Consider the following 10,664-nt stretch of genomic DNA (forward strand, 5'->3'; position numbering starts at 1 on the left):
CTCTTTCTTCCCTCCCCCCTTTTACTCCCAACTATGCAAGGGGAAAAGAAACCATGGAAGACCTAGACTGGGATTCAAAGATTCTGCAAAAAGGAATTGATCATAATAAATGGCAAACTCTAGCGAAAAAACGACCAACATGGAGAAAGCGGATCTAGTTAAACTGATTCATAAAGTCAGCTCCCTTTAATTTTGTTCAGATTGCTTTCAATTTTGGTGTATCGATGCAACTCTGAATTTTGATTACGATCAACCAATTACTTTATCTCGTAAATTAAAGAATCTAATGTTATTTGAAATTAAAGTTGGGAAATTTGGGTAATTTTAGCCAATCAACAGACAGCGAAGCATTAACAGTTTGTTACCATGAAAACCGAACGTTGTGTTGTGTTTCACTTCACCCGCATGTTGTGTTGTGTTGATTCTTCACACCACGAGATTTATTTCACTCGCGTATTTTATTTTAATAAAAACTTATCAATTAGAATTTTATTACAGATATTTTGCATAAATTCTCCTAATATTTTACATAGATCCGAGAAAGCTTATCAAGTCATGCCAAAACCTTGAACAGTCATTGCCGCAACGACTAACTGCGAGTAATGTGTGTCGACCTCAAAATTAAAAATAAGAAAGGTTAAAATTAAAGCATGTACGGTAAAATTATTTTCCTTCACATTATATGCTATCTATACTGTGCTCTCGTCCTATATCCTATCGCCAGCTGGTTCATATATTATGTGACCTTAGTCGATAATTTAAACTCTTTAGGTTTTTGTTATTCTGTTTCAAGTCTTCGCGCGCGCAGTGAGAGAGAGAGAGAGAGAGAGAGAGAGAGAGAGAGAGAGAGAGAGAGAGAGAGAGAGAGAGAGAGATAGAGAGAGAGAGAGGATAACGTGTACGTAATTTAAGCTGATAAGTGACTCTATACTACTAATGACATAAAGTTTATAAATTCCTTCATATTTTTTTTCTTTCATTCTATTAAAGCATGCTGATAACCTGAATTATTGTTTTTATAGCTGTTTTAGCTTCGTCTTTTAAGCAGCCCTAATCAAGCAAAATCATGGTCAAAGGTGATCTAGTTGTAATTATTGTATAAACTTAACCAATTTTTTCCTTTTATTTATTTATTTAAAATCGGTAGGACTTGTTTTGTGTTTGATTTGCTGCTGTGTCTAGTAGGTCGAGGATGGGTTATTCGACTGCCGAGGATCACTTGTAGTAAAGGACCGAATAACCCACTGATACAGTTCAATGTTTTTATCCGAGATATTTAACATTCACTGGCATCGCCTATCTTATGGTAAGTAGTCTCCTTTCCTCCCAAACCGGGATGGGCTGGCATGTTGAGCACTGTGCAGTAAACGAGTAATTCGTTAATTTATAGTGTCAACTCCTATTATTACAAAAAAACTTCAATTTATTTTATATCAATTACTAATGTTGTTGATTTTCAACATCATAATATAAAGGTTATTACATTAATAGATGTTTACTATTGATTAAATGTCTAGTTAGTGTTAAGATGGTATTTTTTCGAACTTTAATCTCATCTTTTGGGTGTACTTTTTGTAGTATTTATATTTACACCATGTTTCGACTGGTTTAATCTCTGATCGTTGTAGTTCTGGGTATGCATATTATACCAGGCTAGGAATCTTTATTTCTAAAGATGGAATACTGGTCGAGCGACGTCCAGGTATTCTTTAAGGATAGTACTGTGACGGGTTGTCGTTGTTTGTAAAATGGTTGGGCTGACTGTGGCCATACGAACGGTTATACCGCGCACAGTGAGCTGAGTGGTGTTGTCAACAAGTCTTCTGTGCTTGATATCTACAAGGAGACCGAAATGACAAAGAAAATCGGTTCTTAAAATAGAGATCAGCAGTTTGGCAAAGACGAATACCCACTGGAAGGGGCGGCGAAGTCCTAAGTTTAGTGTTAGGGACTGTTTACCGTAGGTTGGAATCGGTGAGTGGTTGACTGCCTGAAGACAGACTGGTGTCTCTTTTCTGTTGTCTGAAGTGCAGGAAACGGGGATTATGCTGATTTCCGTGCCAGTATCAACAAGGAAACACGTGCCTGTTAAACGATCACAGATGAAAAGCAGGCGACTTTGTGGGTGAGAGCCAGGAACTTCCATCGCGTTCAGTTCCTGGCTGAGTCGTTTCCCGTGGGCACTCGGGCTTCGTGACCGCCTACCAAATCGACGCGTTCGGCTGTTACTTCGACGGGAGATACTAAACGATAGGGCTCTGTCAGGGCCTGTATCTGTGATGCCCGCTGCGCCACCAATGCACGCAAGCCAGAAATTTCTGAAGCACTGGACGACGAAAGGAAAGGATCGGTGGAAGGAATCGTTGCCTGGAATGCTATGTTGACCGTGACTGAGTTCGCTGCTGGGTTGTGTTCCGGTAGAGACATGACGACTAATCGCAGCAATTTTTCAGTTCTGATTTAGTGATGTATGATATGAAGGCTGTCATTCTTCGTCGCGGTCACCAAATGTAGCGAGAATCTGTAGCAAATGAAGATAAGCGTGTTGGACGACATCAAAGGAAAACAATGAGGAAAGCATCGGAATATAGTTTAAATAATTAATATGATCAAAGCTTGCATTTACGTGTTGGATACACAAAGTTTGATTTACAATATCAATGAAGTTACCAACTGCTTCGAGTTGGTGAAGTAAAAATCAACAGGAGAAATAGTATGTCGATGTGATGAGATAGTATACGGCATATTTTGTGTCTGTGTGTGCGTTGGTCATTTGGTCGGGTCGTTTTTTTTCTCTGTCTTGCCTGTTTGTGTTCTGTGACTACCACTGTGTTGTGCCGCCGGCCACTTTTCCATATCAGATTTAACTCATAATACAGTTTAAAGTTGTAAACTGAAGTTAATAGGAGAAACAATAGCTTGGGCGTTTAGTTATTTCAAGTAGTTAACAGTTGCAAGTAACATGCCAAGAATATTTAATTGTAGTTGTAATTTATTGTCTAAAGAATAAAAGCATGTCTGAATACAACATAAATGGTATTATTTTCAAACTGAAAGGTGAGTAATAAAAAAGAGGTATACATTACAATATTGTCAAAGAGGTGTTAAGGTTGTAGAAGCAAGTTTTATTTCTCAACCAAAGTCAATTCCCGCCCGTCCGGACTTCAACAATGCACAAACTAATATATAAAAGAACCAGTTAAACTTGACATGGAAACTAGCCAAATAGGTTTATTTTAATAGCGTCAAACAAACGACTTCGTGACCGTCGAGGTTTATTTGGCTACGACATATTTTGAAAGTAAGTAGGACACAAATTAAACAATGCAAATTACACTGAGAACATACTGGTGGTTAGCAGAAAGGAGTAGATAGAACCATATGGCCCTTGTAACTGAAAAATCGATCAGGAATTAGAAGCAATGGAATTCAGGACCCTTTCGTTCGACCACCACCCGACTAATTTCAATTTTTAAAATATCCGGTTGAATATATGTTGTCCCATCCGGGCATCAACTAAAGATTAATTCAATTAATCGATTTAGTTGATTCTACACCTCACTCTCGACAACAACGATTTAGTATCGACTCATGTAAACTCTGTTTTATAATTAATTTGGTTTCTTTATTAATGAAAAAATGTTTAATATAGGCACAGGTCTTCATATTTTTGAGGTCTCATATTAAATCAACCTTAGTCAGTATTTGAACTCGAACTTGTTTATCGATCCTATAATAATGATAGAGCGGTGTTGTGACAATAAATGAACTAGAGCACAGAACTAAATCCCAAGCCAGTAGTATTTAGCTTTGTCCCTCTATATCCTGAGTTTAAATCTAGTCAGTGTAAAAATTCGGTCGAATAAAATAAGTCATGTAATGACGGATATTCAACTGACTCTAATAGGCCTCTGAAGAGTTCACCGTACAGCACAATCTATATGCTTATATGGCTTCTCCTGTGCTTATGATGTGGGTGATATTTTCGGTGTGAAGTCCACAAAGTCTGCATCGGTTGTCAAATTTTACTGCTTTTCCTGCATCTCTATCCCTTTTGTGTATCAAGTGTATATTTAATTGCCTGTATATACTTTACTGTTCTATCCTTTAGAGTGTACTTCTTTCTCAGATATATAATCCCCTGACAATATATATATATATATATATATATATATATATATATATATATATATATATATATATATATATATATATATATATATATATATATATATATAAGATAATAAGAGTGAAAAAACTACAGAAGGCTTGTGTTACTTGGTTAAAGTATATATTTAAATTATGTCAGAAAAATGTTAGAAAAATGTTATAAAATCTTTTTGGTATATAAACATTGTATTTTGAGAAATAACCGGTTTCGTGTTGTCTTTTCAAATTTCTCTACTTCATTGTGTCAAAAGATTTTATAACATTTTTCTAACATTTTTCTGACATAATTTAAATATATACTTTAACCAAGTAACACAAGCCTTCTGTAGTTTTTTCACTCTTATTATCTTTTATACATCCAACCACGTGCTTTCACATACCAACTTTCTCACCCATATATATATATATATATATATATATATATATATATATATATATATATATATATATATATATATATATATATATATATATATATATATATATATATATATAACAATTGCAGCGTGGAAGGTGTTTAAAAGCCATTTAAAATAACACACAAAATCCGTTAGATTCACTTCAACATTTAAATTTAATTTGTCAAAATATTTTCGTCGCTTTGAGACCGCGACCTGTTCACTGACAAAATTCTGTGCTGCATCTGAGAAAGTAATAGTTAGTTCATGATATATATGTACATGTGTATGTATGTATGTATGTATGTATGTATGTATGTGCGCGTACATGTGTGCGCGTATGCATCTGTGTACATGCGTATGCATGTGTGCATGCCTATACACATGTATGTATATATGTATATATGTATGTATGTGAGTATGCACGTATGTACTTATGGATGTACGTGAGTAATATATATATATATATATATATATGTGTGTGTGTGTGTGTGTGTGTATTTGTTTTGCAAAATTCCAGATGTACAATCATGTGTTGAAACACATACTGTTATACTTGGGGATGGTCATATTTTGCCAATTAAACACACTCATTATATATTTAAGCTTTACTTCAGCTTTATCATTATTTCTGTTACTTTGCCACATCCCGTAACCTCTTTCGTGGTTCTTTATCCCACGTGTGTCCTCTTGTTCTGCCTAGTCCATTTTGTCTTCTTTGGTATGTATCTTTATCAGTGTGTGCCTGTGTGTGTGTGTGTATGTGTGTGTGTGTGTGTGTGTGCTTGTGTGCGCATTTCTAAGAGTTTAGTGTGTGTGTTTGCAACATAGGTACGAACAGTGTCGTAAGCAAACTTATACACACACACAAAGCACACATACTAAACAAAGGATATTATTATTTAATTGAACGCCACGCATCCATTTCCAAGCAAGTTTATCTTAACCTTTTTGATGCGACTCTACTCTATACTGTTTTCTCCCCCACCCTTCTCTAATTCCTTTTTCTCCCCTTTACGATTTTCTATCTGTCTCTCTCTCCTCATGTTTCTCTTTTTCTCTCTCTCGTTGTTAACACGTGACCATCGTCCATCTGTCTTTTCCTCCAGGACGTCCTAAGGACTGGACGTCTTTTACCTCACTCTTCTATCTTTTCTCTTTTCAAAGAAAATATTTCTCCCTGCGTTCGCTATTTTACCCTCGTTCAGGTCTAACGACCCTCCATGTTTGTTTTGTTCGGTCTCCTTGTATGTCTCCACTGTCCTGCTTTTTTGTTCCCAAATTTCTTATATATATATATATATATATATATATATATATATATGCATATATGGGTCAAAGAATCATATATGGGTCGTTGAATGCTCGAAATGAGTAGTAGATAAACAGCCGACAACTGATGAAGGGTCGTTCTTTGTGTTACTTGTCCTGCTTCCAATTTTTCCTTTCGTTGCGTACTTAACTCATTTGTTTTCGTATTTCATGTTGTTTACTGTTGGTGATATCCTGTACCCATTTCCAAGTAAGTTTATATATATATATATATATATATATATATATATATATATATATATATAAAATTTAAAGGAAAAAACACAATTATTGAATTCATCCATGAAAATCCACAATTACATATAGAAAAATTTAATAAGTAAATACACTAAAAAGACCTATAATAAAAATCAAAAAAGTACAAAGTAATAAATATTAAAATAGTACAAATGACTACACGTGTTTCATAACTATATTTTCAAATAGAAAATAAAATAAAAATCAAATCGATTCAAAATAAATCGATCGAAATCAATTCTATTCAAAAATATAGCTAATCTTCAGGTCAAAATACAATAATAATAATAATAAAATGAATGTATATATATCGACTAACAATAAATATCAAATGAATTTATATAAAAATACGTATTTTACCAATAAATAAAAGAAAAAAACATTTAACAATATTACTGAAAATAAATGCAATACTTATCTTATCGAAGCTTTAGTTTAAACTAAAATTTTAAACGTTATACTTTTAACTTAGCGTTTATTAGAATTAATTCGCGTGAAAGTATGGAGCAAAGAAAAGTAACAGAATAAAGAAATATATAAATATGTATTTAAGTTTTATTTATAAAATCAAAATTTATTTTAGCTTTAATCATAATAAAAAATTAACTGTATTATAAACATTTATTGGAAATTTTAAAGTCTAAGTAATTTTAAAATCTAATAAATTAAACTAAAATACGTAAATTAGATAATATACATGAAAGAAGCTAAAATACTATAAATATATATATGTACATTAAATAAATCAATTAAAATATTTATATTAATCGATTTGATTTTTATTTGATTTTCTATTTGAAAATATGGTTATGAAACACGTGTAGTCATTTTTGCTATTTTAATATTTATTACTTTGTACTTTTTGATTTTTGTTATAGGTCTTTTTAGTGTATTTACTTATTAAAATTTTCTACATGTGATTATGGATTTTTATGGATGAATTCAATAATTGTGTTTTTTTCCTCTAAATTATACATTTATATATTATATATTGTGAAATTTAATTTAATTTTAATTTTGATAAATTAAATTGGATTTTTCCCTGTAAATTTGGATTCTTATCTCTAATATTATTATCAATATTATATATATGTGTGTGTGTGTGTATATATATATATATATATATATATATATATATATACAAATAATTCAAATTCTTTCAAGCAAACAGGTACTTATTGTACCCTGACCTTTTATTATATATGTGTCCCTGTCATTTTTCTCTCGCCCTTTCTTAATTCTTTTGTCCTTCTGCCTCTACCTCTCTCTCCTCTCTTCCCACGTGACGGCGTTCGGCCAAGCTTGATCTTTCTTTCTTGGCTGGCCGTTGTGCGTGCAACATCGATATTCCTCCCTGTGCTTGTGAAATTTTGTATCCCTGCCGTAAGGCTTTATTTCCACACACGCCAGAGTAATTTAATTCGTCCTTAGTCGAATGACACCTGTTGTTATGTCCTGTTATTATTTTTATTGTATTTGTGTAACATTGTTCGTTTTTTTCCGTCCTTGTTTTTATATACATTCGTTGCTTTCTTCCAAGGAATCTAATGCTCTTAGCTTACTTTTTCCTTAGTGCTGGCCAGATTGGAACAATATCGAGTATAACCAGCCGAAATTGCAAAGATAATCTGGATCTCGACTGATGAAAGAAAACTCCGAATGACCTGTCCTTGTTTTCTTTGAATCGTCTATCTGGATGTTTTGTTGTTCCTTTCTTGTATCACCTAACTGTCTGGATGTTTTGCCTTCTTGTCCCATTTTATATTATTTATACACACACACACACACACACACACACACACACACACACACACACACACACACACACACACACACACACACACACACACACACACACACACACACACACAGATAGATAGATAAAACTTATTTGGAAAAGGATGCGTGGCGTTCGATCATATAATAATATAAATAATATATAAACGTATGCATATATCCATACATATATGTACATACCTACATCTATATGTATACATACATGCATATATGGGTACAGGACATCAAAAAAACTTTAAACACAATGAGAAACGAAAATATAAAACGAACTTTTTTTGAACAACGAAAAAACAGAGAAACGAGATATGCAACATAAATAGTATAGCCCTTCGTCAGTTACCCCTGTTCCATCTACTCCGCGTTTCGAAGGCAAATATATATATAATGTCTGTGTGTGTAGCTATGTTCCCGCGCGCGCACGTATATAATGCTGTTCTATATTCTCACCGTGATCTGTCAGGTTTGCAGACCTCACATAGAGCTATCAAAAGTTATTGATTAAACCAGAATATTTTCATGAAGTTATTTGTGAAATAATAACTTGAGCAAAACCGGAAAATCACGTTCTTATCATGTGCAATACACTCTACTTATGACACTTTGTCATCAGCATTTAACGACAACCCACCCTCACCGTACATACATGCATGCATACATAATACATACATTCATTCATACATGCATACATACACACGCAAGCACACACACTCACACACACACGCACGCACGCACGCACACACACACATAAATATATATATGATTCTTTCGACTCTTCGTCGCCGTCGCCGCCGACGCCGCCGACGCCACCACCACCACCACCACTACCACCACCGCCACCGTCATCATCATTGTTGTCGTCGTCGTCGTCATCATCGATGAATGCATAGGTGTATGTATACATACATGAATTCTTTTTATACTATTCAAATATTTCGCTCTTCATTGACGAAGTTTCTTCCTTACCCCGCTCAGTGGTTACAATGCAAGTTCAACATGTCCGCAGTGGCAATCTCTCCTTAACGGATCCAACAAAATAAACGTAAAGACATTTGTAAAAATCCTCGTTAAAATGTGTGCGTTCTCAGTTGGTAAATTTCCGCTACAATTTTCTCAGTCTTTTTCCATGTCTCCAAGCGAAACAAACAAAAGTAAAAATGAAAGTACAATGCAATATAAAATAAAACACCCAATGAGCAAGTCTTGATCAAACTTACAAAAGACTCTTTATATTCCTGTTTGCTTATGCTGTTGCACTACGTTTGCACTGTACTTAATAAGTTGGCTAGCGACCAAGTCCAAACGACTATTACTAGAACAGAAGATTAATTGAGTTTTCTACCTTCCCACATATTATTATTATTATTATTATTATTATTATTATTATTATTATTATTATTAATTTTATTAGTCTTGTTTACATGTAAGACCCTCACAACTACACACACACACATTTTTTGTTTTGTCCTGTGCTGTCCATAATGTTTTTCTTCATGTAAGCCCTCTTGGTTAATAAAGAAATCATTATTATTATTATTATTTCTCCTCCTGCTATCACTCTTCCCCGTACACGTTAGTCTACTTATTTAATTCTTCTACTCTCTCGATCCACCAATCTTTCTCCTGTTTCATATCTGTTTGTTTCTATTTCTTGTTTGTTATTTTCTTCCTTTCTTGTTCCCAGTCATTTTTCGACCCCTCCTCGCTTCGACATAACTGCTGCAATAATGGGAACAAATCTGTGTTAAGAGGCGAATAGAAGCGTATAGTGAGAGAGATGATGACAAATACTTGATAATATAGGTGTGGTTTGCTACTCAAGACTATATAGAGAAGTCATTCTCAAATGTATATTTTATCGGTCATGAAATGGTGGAGATGGAGGGAGGGAGCTGAGAAAAGTAGAAAAGTAGTCAGACGAGAGAGGGAAAGAGAGAGAGAGAGAGAGAGAGAGAGAGAGAGAGAGAGAGAGAGAGAGAGAGAGAGAGAAGAGAGAAAGAAAGAGAGATAGAGAGAGAGGATGGAAGGAAGGGCGGATGCTTGTCCGAAACAGAATTATCCTGTTTCTAAATAAAAATTAAAGGGTTGGGCTACAATTATAAATGATCGTTAATGAAAATAGGTCTGTTAAAAGAACAAGTGATATGTATAGCATATACGTGTATGTGTGTGTGTGTGTGTGTGTGTGCATGTCCACGAGCCACCAGAAAGAGCTTGCAAAGAGTGGAAGGTAGAGATCTGAAAATGGGAGGAAGAGAGAGTGAGAGAGAGAGGGGGACAAGAAGAGCAAGAGAGAATGAGACAGAGAGAAGGAGAGAGGGAGAGAAGGTGAAAGAAGGAGGAGAAAAACAAATAAACTGAGAAAGGGACTATAGCTGCTAACCTAGAGAAAGAGTATGTAAGATGGGAGAGGAGACGGCTGGTATCTAATGGGTAGAATGGTTGTTGTGCTGGTTCTATAATAATTTCAGATTTAGGTGCAAGGTCAGAAGGGTTTAGTCAATATCTTCGTCCCTAGTACTTGACTGGTACTTTATTATCCTGACCTGTGCGAGAGTTCTATAATGGAAATATTTTACACTAGCTGGTTTTGTCAATCTTAAAGAAACTGTTCGCCACAAAATCAGTGAGAGTCATTGCAAAAAAATGATTACTTTTTCCTTATTCTGTACAAGACTACACAACATGAAAATCAAGTCTTAAGAAGGTAAACCTACGAGTCAACGCTTATTG

This window comes from Octopus bimaculoides, chromosome 2 (genome assembly GCF_046866305.1).
Source record: "Octopus bimaculoides isolate indiv1 chromosome 2, ASM4686630v1, whole genome shotgun sequence".
Taxonomy (NCBI): Eukaryota; Metazoa; Mollusca; class Cephalopoda; order Octopoda; family Octopodidae; genus Octopus; species Octopus bimaculoides.